This window comes from Peromyscus californicus, unplaced genomic scaffold (assembly GCF_007827085.1).
Source record: "Peromyscus californicus insignis strain IS unplaced genomic scaffold, ASM782708v3 Scaffold_16__1_contigs__length_79575227, whole genome shotgun sequence".
NCBI classification, from domain to species: Eukaryota; Metazoa; Chordata; class Mammalia; order Rodentia; family Cricetidae; genus Peromyscus; species Peromyscus californicus.
Window position 1 is genome coordinate 23,048,558 of NW_026294458.1, and position 13,018 is coordinate 23,061,575.

General features: G+C 44.4%; 1 protein-coding gene and 1 non-coding gene across 3 annotated transcripts in view; both read left to right on the forward strand.

Annotated features, from left to right (window-relative positions):
• Igsf11 (immunoglobulin superfamily member 11) overlaps nucleotides 1-13,018 on the forward strand; it is a 122,946-nt gene that overhangs the window by 18,292 nt on the left and 91,636 nt on the right. The window lies entirely within an intron of this gene.
• LOC128112329 (U6 spliceosomal RNA) lies at nucleotides 8,243-8,345 on the forward strand. The gene has a single exon (XR_008218949.1). It is a non-coding gene; the product is annotated as a U6 spliceosomal RNA (small nuclear RNA).

A 13,018-nucleotide genomic window follows, 5' to 3' on the forward strand; every position in this document is an offset into this window, starting at 1 on the left:
TTTAGAATTAACAACAACCTCCTCACCCCAGAGAGATTATTATGTTCTAGGCCCCGGGGGGGATAAGAAAGATGAAAAAGGTGTAGGGTCCAGTCTTCAAGTGGAAGTGGTCCAGCTCATTCTGATGCCACGATGTGTGTGGCATTAATGGTTTGACTCAAGTGCTGTCTCCCTTTCAGTGCTTATCCTCATTCTGACAGTGCATTCCATCCGCAGGGTGCTGTGTTGGTTGGTGGGAGGGTGCTGCAAGCTAAGCTGTCCACTTACAGCATGTATACTGGTAAGAAGGCAGTGGCCAGAAGCAGGCAGAAAGAGGCAGTGCTGCCTTATTGAGGACCCACCTGTAAGCATGCAAGAGACCTAGTAAGGTGCTGGCGGGGATCTAAAGCTAAAAGAGGAGAGCTTGTCAATCTTCAGATTTTGAGAACAGTGTGCTACCATAGACTGGTGGGCTTCTAGACAACAGAAGTCTGTTTCTCACTGAGAGGCTAGGAGTCTGAGATCTTTGTGATGGAAGATTTGATGCTTCTTGCTTCTTAATTCAGAGACAGCCACCTTCCTGTGTCCCTAGGTGATGGGAGAGACAGCTCTCTTGTAAGGAGCTAACTCCATTCACAGTGGGTACCATCATGGTCTAACCACATCTCAAGAGTCCCCCCCCCACCCCGCCCCCCATGCAACCACCTTGGGGATTAGGTTTCAACATTTGGTTTTTGAGGAGACATGAACATTTAGTCCGTAGCAGTCATGCATGAAGGTCTAGGACCACAGAACAAAAGCTGGGAACCTGCACATGCCCATCACACTTTCAGTTAAGTAACAGCAACAGCAGTAATAGCAAAAAGAGGCCCCAGATAAGTGCTACTTACCATTTCTCTGTGAAGGAGTGGCTGGTCAAGGTCCTCTAGCAGAGGCAAATGGTGAACCAGAGAACTTCATGTGGATACGAGAGTCAACCCTTTCCTCCCCTGGCCTGGAATAGCTTGAGGAGCTACCTCCTTCATTCATTAAGACATTTTTCTTGAGTAAAGCAAGGCAAAGGGAAGACATTCTAAAGACTTTATGATCCATTGAAGAGCAAGATGAACAAGTTTGCTCCCAGAAGCTGATCATGTTGGGTCAGCCTGAGATGTTGAGATTAGATAGACCTTAGTTAACCTCCTGACTCCTGCTGCCCATCCAGGATGCAAGTAGACTGTTATGGGATAGTGATAACCATTCTTGGTTGTCAACTTGACTGTATCTGGAATTAACTAAAACCCTCAAATTAACAAAAATCCCCCTATGAGGAATTTTTGTTGTATTTGAAGAGGGAAGATCCATTTCTAATCTGGATCTTTAAGGTGGGAAGACACACATTTAATCCAGATCTTTTGAGGGGGGAAGACTCTGACTCTAACCTGGGCCACACCTTCTGCTGGAAGCCTATATAAGGACATGGGAGAAAGGAGATTTTACCCGTTGCCTGCTTGTTCTCACCTCTCTGGCAAGTCCATTCCTTCACTGGCATTAGAGCCTGCTTCTCTGGGATTCCAGCATATACTGAAGACCAGGGGACTGATATATATATGAGAGAGAAGAGGAGAGGAGAGAGAGAGGGGAGAGATTCATTCTATTAATTCTGCTCCTCTTAAGAACCCTGACTAATACAGGGGCAAGCATGGGAAGTGGCAAGATCAGGTCAGTTTGAGAGAAAATAGATTCTAAATAGATTCTGTTTTCCATATATGTATCTCCTAACAAAGGAATGAAAAATCAGTACTTACTCCCCTCTTGATATAGTTTATTTGGATGCACAGCCAGGCCCATAGAACCTAGAGCCTTCATCTACCCAGATGCACCAGTTCTTGAGCCCTGTCCTAGTTTTCAAGTTAAGCACAGAGCAATTGCACGCTACGCTGCTTTACCAAATCTCAGCAGATGACCTTTTCTTTCAAGAAAAGCCTCTTTATTTTCTTGACCACTTGGGCTGTTTTCGTTTAATACTTGGATTTGGCAGGATTTTTTTTTTTTTCTGATACCGAGGTGCCCACAGTAAACTCCATGTGAGTAAACAGCTTGGAACACAGAAGCTGAATGGGCTCTGGCCACATGTGCTGAGTGGTGGCCAGCCAAGTCATCCTCCATCCAGTGCCAGCTCAGAGAGGCTTCAGTTCTGCTGTCCACACCACTTCCCCGAGTCACACACGTATCCTCTGTTTTTGGTCTTGACGTTTCTAGTCTGGGTGTCATTCAAATGTTGGGTACCTCCTCTATGCCATGCACCACCGTACACTTTTGTATGGGTTTACTCATTGGTCCTGAAGCTAAGCCTGTGAGATATGTGATCACCCGTGTCCCAGTGGAGAAGTTGGCGGCGTGCTTACAGTGCGGGATGAATTTCAGTACCTGGAGTTCGTGCCTGGGTGAGGACATAAGGTAACACAGGAAGAGCCAGCCTCATGCCAGGCTCGGATGTCAGTAAGTGGATTAGATTTTGTCCTCTGAGCTCTGGCCTTTGTGGCAGTTTATTCTCTGTCCAGGAATGTGGGAAATATTTGTAAGAGTGGCGACTGGCCCAAAAAAGGCTTTAGGAACCTTAAAAATTGAAAAACATCAAACTTTAAGCCTGAGGAAACTCATCTATCCAGGAGGAGTGAGTCCTACGCGGTTCTGCAATTTTCCTCAAGAGACTACATTCTCCCTCATCTCTGTCCCCACATGACTGTGGTTTGGATATGCCCATTGGGTAATTCAGTTCTGGCAATGAGAGTTCTTTTTCAAAAATTTGTGTCATATAGGAATGCTAGAAGACTTGTGTTGTTACATTCTAAGAAGAAATGTTAAAAATTACTACATATGTTTTGGGGTCAATAAAAGGAAAGATACCCAGAGCTTACTTACCTGTCTTCACCGTGTTTATAACTTTACAGAAGAGAGAGTGATTTGTGAATGTGTAATAGAGTCTAGGCTTTCCATATGCATTATTTAGTTTGTTTCCAACATATCCTGGCCTTATTTTCATTTTATATTCAAGAAATGTGATGATCAGAAAGGTCAAATAGGATCACATAGCTGACTTTAATTTTCATTAAGTGTAATAAACTTTAAAAATTTTAGATTTATTTTCTTGCTTGAGAATACAGTAATAAAATATTACCTCACCTTGAAGTCCCCCCCCCCTTTTTTTTAATTCCTGGGACTTGAAGGCAATGCTGACGCTTCAGCGCCCCACTGGGATTTCGCTCCCAGAGCGGTCTCCCCCGACTTAGCTTTTTCTTTCTCTTTGTCTATATACTGTGCCAATACCTTAACCCTTACCAGTTTACTGTTACTTACACACTTAACTGTTTGTGCATCCCCTCCTTTCTTAACTAGTCCTTAGTAAATGCTCGTTTCATAAACAGAGAGTGATAGTTGTAGAGATAATTTAGAAGTGCTCCTGGAGCATGTGGAAGCTAATAGAGTCTTGCAGGGTCTGAGTGAGACTCAGAACAGCTCAGAGGAACCCGAGTACACCAGACTAGGCAGAACAGAGAGGGAGCCAGTGTCAGAAGTGGTCACGTGGGAGGAAGCAGCATCGCTTGTTCCTATTGGGAAGAAATGTGAGTTAAATTTGGATGACATGTTTGTTATTCAGCTCTTTCAAACCTACCCCTAATGGTATCTCTTTTCTGTTGTTTCCTCAAAATTAATTATCTTTTGGTAGCTATGGTAACTCATTCGAAGCTCTGTTATGCATGAGGTCTGTACACACTGACCTATTCCCTTCAGCATTCTAAACATTTTCGTGCTTAGTTGGTAGTTCTGCATTACAGTGTTCCTTTCCTTCTGTTGAAATTCGCTTTCCCCTGGAGACTTGTAAGGACAATTTTATAAGGAATCCGGAGTGACAGACTGGCTGACAAGTGACAGGAGATGCCCACCATCGTCAGTAGTGTTTGTGCCGTGTGTTACCTGTGTGCACATCTTCCTAGGCAGGCCTCTTCGAGGAACTTTCAACACTTAGTGCTTCCATGCTCTGGGACCCCATGCTCTCACTCTGTGGCTCTCATACTTCCCTTCCTTCTTGGGACCCAGTGCCTCCTGTCTGGCCCTGGTAGAGCCAGTCCCACCTCTGGGTGTGTGGCTTTTCTTTCCCTGGGTTGCTTTCTAACCTGCCACCAACTTTCCAGCCCAGCTCCCTGCCTCATCTGGCATCTGGTTTTGCCCTCCCTCGTTTGGAGGACTTCTGAGCCAGAACCTTAGCTCTCTGAGGTAGACCAGATCACCTCATTGTCTTTTCTTCTGTGGTCAGGGTATCGTTTAACTCTTGAGTCTTTCTTTTATGGGAAGAGGGACAGATAACCCCTGCTTGCCAAGTGATTGGGTTAGATAAAGAATTGGGCCTTGCAACTCCTGGTGCATAGTGAGTTTCCCGCTCTTCCTATAGCACCAGTACTGAAAAAAATGACTTTTTTTTTCCTTAAGGAACTATTTAAACATTTTAATCATGGGCTAACCGTGTGACTCTGTGTGGGTATGTATGTGTGGATACAAGTGCTTGTGGAAGCCAGAAGAAGTTGTGAGATCCCAGGAGCTGGAGTTAGTGGTTGTGAGCCACCCCAGATGGGTGCTGGGACCCGAACCCAGGTCCTCTGTAGGAGCAGTCTGAACCACAGAGCCGTCTCCCTAGCCCCTGCTCTTCTTTCTTCATACTTGGTATTTACTTGCTAAATATTTACTTAGTGCCTGCTTCATGTTAGACTTTGTCCTAGGTGCTGAGGATACATCCTGGGGGCAAAGCAGACAACACCAAACAAAGAAAAAAATAACATCTAAGGCACCAAAAGAAAAGAAGACTCTCATATGTCCATTTCAGTCACCCCATAAAATATTCATTTACCACACATATAAGTAGATTAAGAACAGTATGACAGGAGAAGGTAGGTGTGTGAGTGTCCTTAAGGTTTTTAAATGCTTTTGTATGTTTTTAGAATGCTTTTTATGTTTTTCAATGCTTTTTATGTTTTTTTTAAACCGCTTTTAATGTTTTTAAAAATGTTTTTAAAATGCCTTTACCTCTGTGGGATGCTTGCCCATGTTCATGTTTCCAGGTATAACATGGATTCCTTGGAGGCGTGACACAGTCATGTTGGTCCCAGAGTCTTTGTCACAGATACCCTTGTATTCGTGTTAAATAAACTGGATTTTAGCCAAGCGGTGGTTGTTATTTCTAGTTAAACGACTCCCTTTTGCTCAGAGCACCAACAGGAACCTTCATCACTTCGCTGTCCCCCAGTATTGCATGTGCCACGGTATCTGACACAGGGAGGTGACGCAGAAAAGGATTGTGGGCCCAGAAAATGCACGTTTCTCACGGGGAGCTTTTACACTCTGGGGAGGGGTGTTGATAAAGTAAAGTTGTGCTTAAGTTGTAGTCCCTTTAGAAACATTTTTAATTTTCAGTATTTACCAAATAAATCTAAACTTCTAAGATCAGTGACTCACACTTTTCCAAGAGCCTGAAAAAGGTATATGGTTAGATATTTATTGACTGGCCTCTGATTTTCATGTTAATAGTTTCCAACCGGAAGGGGAAGAGTCCATCTAGGTGTGGTAGCTTCTTCATGGGAATTGGCATAGCTCTCTGTAGTCCCAGAATTGAAGATGCCAAAAGCCTTCTCCCAGTTTGTTTCTCCCTTACGCTCAGTCCCTCCCCCTTACCTCTGTTCTTACATATCTCATGTAGTGAGAAACCTGGAGAACTAACGTGGCCTTTTCCAAAACAGCACAGCATGTCTGTGGAAAAGTTTGGACCAGAGTTTGGATAAATGCCTTCTTCAAGGGGGGAAAAAGGTAAAATAATGCGGCTATATAATGTTTCTGGTCCCTTTATTATTTTAAGCTCTTAAAGGGTCAAGGGTCGTATTCACCTGGGTCTCTCTGTCCCTGCATCCTACCCCACAGTGACTTTACCCCACAAGCACACACCAGCGTGCTTCAGCATTTGCATCAGGTCTATTTAAGCACAGTGGGGGTGCCTCATCGTGTACCACGTATAACCCACGTTGGAGACCCTGCCCCTCAGCTCGTCCGCTTCTGTCGCGTTCTCGCAGTCCAGGCCGACCAAGACGACACACGGGAGAAGATACTCCAGCTTCCCTTCAGGATCTGCAGCAGCTGGAGAGAAGTCAAACAGATGGGCTTTTCCACCCTGATTATCCCGACTTCCTAAATTTAGAAATACATGCTTAAAAAAAATGTAAATTACCCAAGGGGGTGGCGTAGCACATGCCAGGCTGTGCTAACGAGTGCAAATAGATGTCATCTGCCGGCTCGATGCTCGGCTCCCACTGCTCCGGCTCTATTTTGTTTCCTTTAAGTTTGTTTTATTTTATTACTGTTTTTTTTCTTCTGAAGCTGTGCTGTCAAGTCTCTGTTCACATGTTGACTCTTAGTTTAAGATGTGCAGATTTCTTTCTTTCTTTTCTTTCCTCCTTCCTTCCTCCCTCCCCTCCCCTCCCTTCCCCTCCCTTCCTCCCTCCCTCCCTCCCTCCCTTCCTTCCTTCCTTCCTTCTTTCCTCCCTCCCTCCCTCCCTCCCTTCCTTCCTTCCTCCCTCCTTCCCTCCCTCCCTCCCTTCCTTCCTTCCTTCCTTCCTTCCTTCCTTCTTTCCTCCCTCCCTCCCTCCCTCCCTCCCTCCCTTCCTTCCTCCCTTCCTTCCTTCCTTCTTTCCTGAGACAGGGTTGTAGACCATATTGGTCACAAACTTTTGCTGTAGTCAAGGATGGCATTGAACTCTTTATCTTCTGCTTCCTAAGTGCCAGCAGGTATATAGGATCTTAACCTAAAATGGCATGTGATCTATCTTTGAAGGACTCAGAAGTCCTTCAAACTAGTGGACCAGGCTAGGAGAGGAAGGTATTAGAGAAGGACCGTCTCTTGTCTTACTTTGGCTATAAACTAGCTGGGTGGGTTTAGGCGGGACACTTCCTCCACTGTATGGGTGCACTGGATTCAGTAGTCTCTAATGAACCGTAACTATGAGTTATAAGGATCTCTCTCTTGCTTGCTTTAAAAAGTCTATTTGCAAGTTACTTTAACCATTATCATGCCCTAGAATATATAGCACAGTGCCCAACATAGATTAGATGTTTAAATATTGTCAAAAAAATCAACACTATATATCTTACGTTTCCTCTTAGGAAAACTCATTGAGAAAACTTCTTAGAAACTAAATGTTTCATGACCACTTTGCTTTCATTAGAATACACTAGACTAGTCTCTTCTGTATCCTATAGTTGTTGAAGGGACCAAACAATGTTCCAGAGACATGGGAGGCATGAACAGACATTGAGGAGGTTTAGACTTACATATCACCCTCCACTAGGGTGTAAATTATATGGAAGAATTACTTCATTCATTCATTCACTCATTCTTTTATTATCTGGATCTTGCCATGTGGCCAAGGCTGGCCTGACACTCACTGTGTAGTCCAGGCTGAATTTGAGTTTTCCGATTCTCCTGCTTCAGCCTTGATTGCTGGGATAATAGGCATGTACCATCATGTCAGGATGGGAATCATATTGTATGTGACATGAATGTTTATAGGACCACTCTTATTCAAAAGTTCCAACAATACACACACACACACACACACACACACACACACACACACACACACACACATACACACACGTATGTATAAAAGTCTGTGAGTCCATCAAAGGAAGTGAATTGAGTGGAGATAAGTCTAGAAGGTTTATCTTGGAGGAAGAGTGGGGAATGGACAGTTAGGAAGCAAGAGGGTGATGGGGAAGAAGAGAGGGAACACGGCTGCTCTAGCCAACCTCAGCAGAGTCAGTAGGCAGTCCCAGAGCAGAGACTAGCTTGGGAGGTGTGAACCTTTTCCTCGTGAAGGGAGGTGGGATCAAGGGAAGTTGAGGCTAGAGACCAGGGCAGAGGACAGCAGAGAAGTAGACATTTAGATCTTACCTGGTGCACAGGGAGAAGGCTTCTAGAGTTTTACACAGAGGAGTAACTTGCTCCAAATTGCTTTAAGACATTTGACTTTAGAGTTGTGTGGAGGATGGGTTGGCCGCGGGCTAGGAGATAGTGGAAGAATCTGCTGGGATACTTCAAGATCCAGTAAGAGTCGCAATAGACAGAAGAAAGCAAGTCTGAGAGATTGTCAAGGAATCTGTTAAAACCTTGGAATTATTACTGTTTCAAAGCCAAAATAAAAGATAAAGAATGTGTGTGGAAGCATTGTAAAGAGAGAACTTGCTTCCGCAGCACATATACTAAAATTGGAACAATACAGAGAAGATTAACATGGCCCATGCTCAAGGATGACATGCAAATTTGTGAAGCATCTCTTTTTTTTTAATCAGATAAAGGTAATGAGACACATGATGGAGAAAATGAAAAAAGAAAACAGAGGAGCAAGATAATGAAGTTATTGGGGATATTAAACCAGGAGGATGAGGGGGTCGAGGAACTCACTGGTGCATGTAAAGAAAGAGAGCGTGGTCCTTGGGAGAAGAAAGTGCAACAGATTTCTGAGGGAAACTGTTACCACAGCTCCAGCAGCTGCTCTTGCCTCAGCTGCTACCAAAGCTGAGCACCTGGTCACTGTGGGAGAGAGATGAAATCTCTGGTAGCTCTCCTGGGTGAAACACAGATGAAGAAACTAAAGTTTGGATATTTTGAAGAGCTGGAAACCATTGTGGACAGAGACCAAGAGGCCCCAGAACAACAGTGGCAGCAGTTAGTGACTTCCTGAACACCAGAACTTCCACGTGGAGCAATTGAAATTCGCTGAGTTATGAGGCCAACAACAAACAGAAGGGCGGCAGCATGGCCCGAACCCTCAGCGAGCACACCAGCACGCCAGAGGAGCTGGTCTGGCAGCGGGGCATCCTGGCATGATGCCTCATCAGCGGCTCCCTCCCTCCCCTCGGATGCTGTCACTCCCGTCTCCCCCAGCCAGGTCACAAGACTGATGCCTGGGCAGCCCATGCCAGGCTGCGTGATTCCCACCGTGGCAGACCACATGCACCCAACTGGGAGTGGCCCTGTCCCTCCTGGTATGCCTCCGATGCCTGGAAACCTCCTAGGACCCCGGGTACCCCTCACAGCACCAGAGAGCACATATCATCCTCCACCACAGCAGCAGCAGCTGCCTCCACTTGGGGGTGGGGGTCCCTCTACCTCCTGCTCCAGGCCCACTTCCATGCCAGAACGCAAAAGTCCATAGTAGAGATTTGCCTTGAGGCTCGCCTTTGCCTCTCACCAGGTGGTCCTAGTCGCCATCAGAGTACCCAGTTCCTTGAGCTAAGGAAATCTCATTCCTCCTTGTGTGTGTTCTAGACTCTTGGAGTGGAAATGGAAATGAGCATGCCCCTCACAGAGGTGACAGACCCCAGTGCCTTTGACAGTGGCCCCCATCCCCCCACTTCCCTCCATTCTCTTCCCAAGGAAACTCGCTCCAAATGCTCACCTCTCCCCCTGGAGTTCTAGAAGACTGGGATTCTGGTTCATAGTGTGGTCCTTTGTAACCTTTAATGAGATCACTTTGCAGTTTTAAAGATGCAGGTATAGGGATTTTTAAAACGCCGGTAACCCCCAGAACCCCAGTTCAACCCGGTTCTTTGTGTGTTTCATGGCTTTCACTCCTGTAATAACACGCATTCGATTCTGTGAGGACCGGGACACTGTGCAGGTTTTGTGCGGTCCACTCAGTGAGGATTTTTTTTTCTTTTGTTGCTTTGTTTAGTTTTTTAAATGGTGGGAGTTCTGAGATTTTGGGAGACAATGAATGAAAGTGACTTAATTTCCTCTCTTTCACTGGATAAATGAAATACCATTTATGAAAAAAATCGTAAAGAGACTATTTCCACCTTAGCATGGGGGAACGGGAAGAAGGAAAGAAGTGTGGAATTTGATGGAGTTTCAGTTAGTAGGTGAGGAATGTAAAACCAAAGCCTGTTCATGGGGAATCAGATCCAGCCTTTAGTGTACGTACATTGTCTGGTTCTCGTGTGAGTCAGCAGGCTGGACCTCAGAAATCTAGACTGATAGAAATATTCACTTCATTCCCATGAAATAGTACCCCTGAGCAGAAACTGAGCGAAGGTATCTTTCTTATGGGAACAGGAGGATGTGAAGTATAAATGGATGGAATGAAGTCTGTAAAAAACATAGTTTGGAACTTTGGAATTTTGTGAAAGGCTTGGAAAATACAATGCATGATTTTGAGACTAGCAGACCCCAGCAGGTTTTCTCTTCCTGAATTTGTCTGGAGATTAATCATTGAGCCTGCCGGTTTTCCTGTTTCTTAGAGGTCCTCGAGACTCTCTGGCTGTCCCTTCCCCCAGGGCTTTTTCCCTAAGTGACATGTGTGTCACTTGTCTATCTTATACTTCTGGGACCGGCCTGGGGGGTGCTTTGCTCGGTCCTCTCCCCTCCCCCTCCTCTCTCCTCCGTAATAGTCGGATATCAAGCTAAGTAAGCCGTGCTTATCAATAATTGCATCTTCTCACCCATCTAAATGATTTTAGCATAATTTTAGTGTGGAAATAAAGCATGCCTTGTTTTACAGTTCTGATCCATAGGTTATCGCCTTTGCTGTCATCATGACAGTTTCTTGTAAAATGCTGATTATAAATGGTTCTACCTTGATGCATTAGTTCTCACTAAGCAAGCTAATGTACGCACTGGGCATGGTCACTAGCCAGGTGAAATACGCAGTGTGTTTTTGTGTCTTTCCTGTTCTCCACTGATGTCCCTTATTGCCATGAAGACTTCTGAGTATGCATCCCCTCTGCCAACTCAGATTTCCTAAGGACTATGTGTTTGATTTAAATGTTTGACGCAGTGGTGGCCTGCATCTTTATTCTGGGAGGCAGAAGCTAGCGGATCTCTGAGTTCAAGGCCAGCCTGGTCTACAGAGTGAGTTCCAGGAGCTACACAGCAAAACCCTATCTCGAAAAACAACAAAACACACTAAAAAATTAGACAAACACACATTCCTGATGTGTCGTGCATGCTGATGCTCAGCGCTGCTATCTACAGAACATTGTTAGTCTCTCTCAGGCATAACTACTTTTTCTTGTCAACTGCAATGTAAGACAGGCAATTATCCTAATTTTAGAAATAAAGACAGAGGGGCTCCAGGGTGTGATTAAGCCATTCCTTGCTTGTCAGAGCTGTGGGAACTCAGATGAGAACCTAGGTGGGTCTGCTTGTAAAGTCACTAATCATGCCTCAGAGAAAAGACCCTTACATGGTCACTGACAAGGGTTTTGTTGTTGCTGTTGTTTTCCAATGAACTTCATTGAGGTTCAGTTTGCACTGAAACGTTTTCAACTATATAAAGAGAATAGTTTTGAGATGGCTGGATATATCCAATGAGTCACCATTTCAGTAAAATTACAGGGCGTTTTTATTTGTGCTTACAGATTCTTACAGGTGTAAGAAGTTGCTGGTCTGTTCATTGAGATTGTGCATTATTTTGTGCTTGGTAAGCTTGTTTAGATAGAATCCTATAGTATATGCATTTTAAAACCTAGTATGCTTTTTAAAAAATAATTACTATTAACTCTTAAGTTATTTTCCCTTTTTAAAGATTTATTTTATGTGTAGGAATGTTTGGCCTCCATGTATGTACATGGACCACATATGTGCCTGGGAGGTCAGAAGAGGGCGTTGAACTGCTTGGAGCTGGAACTATGGATGGTTGTGAACCATATGTGGGTGGTGGGAACCGAACCTGGGGCTTCTGCAAGGGCAGCATGAGGTCTTCACCTCTGAGCATCTCTCCAGCCTTGTCATAATGATTTAGAAACTCATCTGGAGGCATCGATAGTTTGATTGGATTGTTGTTGGTGAGAACTTCATGTGGATATACTTGGTTTTTCCAATCTTCTGCTGGGGAACATTTGAGTTGTTTCTAGCTTCGAGATTACTGTGGACACATTTCATTCTTTTATTATTTTTTTGGGGGGGGATAGTGGTTAATAAATGGTTGGTGTTTATATTTCTTGGAAACTTTCAAAATGTTTTACAAAGTAATTGCACCATTTTCCTTGGTGAACTGTTTGTTCAAATATCTTGCTTGCTTCTTTCTTTCTTTTTTTTAAAGCGCCTTTGTTTTCTTACTATTGAGTAGATGTTCTTAACTTTGAATAGTTCCCCATTTCTGTTATTCTATCTTGAAATTCATTTTCCTTCCTTTATTTTCTATTCTGCTTTTAAGCTTGTCCAGTGAATTTTAAACTGCAGACATTTAAAACTTCTAGCTCTTCATTTTATTTCTTATTATAGCACTTATTCTTTAAAAGTAAGACTTCCTGTCTATTTATTATAGATGCCCATTTTCTTTGTTGAACATAATTGTGATAATTTAAAATCCACGCCTGAAAATTTCAGCATATGACTCATCTTGAGACTGGCATCATGAAAGTTAATTTACTGTGTCCTGTTGCCTGGGCCTTGGGATGCAAGAAGCTGGTTAAGTATTATTCTGAGTGTGCCTGTGAGGTATCTCTTGATGAGATTAGCACTTAAACTAGTCGACTGTGAAAGGGCGTCACTCATGTGGGTGAGCATCATAATGTTGACGGTCTGGAGAGAACAGAGAGGGAGAGGGAGGAGAGAGAGGGAGAGTGAGAGAGAGAGAGAGAGAGAGAGAGAGAGAGAGAGAGAGAGAGAGAGAGAGAGAGAGAGAGAGACACACAGTCAGACAGACAGAGGGAGGCTGGGTCCTGGAAGTGCCAGACTGAAGAAGCTGGGGTATAACTCTCCTAGCCGCTGTGCTTCTGATTCTCAGATCTTCAGAGCTGGACAGGAGTAACATCCCTTCCCCTCTGGCTATCAGAGCTTACTACACCAGCTTTCCTATGTCTCCAGCTCACAGCTGAGTGATAATGGGGCTTCTCCACCCCCAATAATCATGTGTGCCACAGTACCTTGTTATTAATCTGTCTATAGAAGTGTCTGTGTGTATATACACAGGGGGAGGGGAGGGAAGGAAGAAGGGGGAGAGAGAGGAGGGCA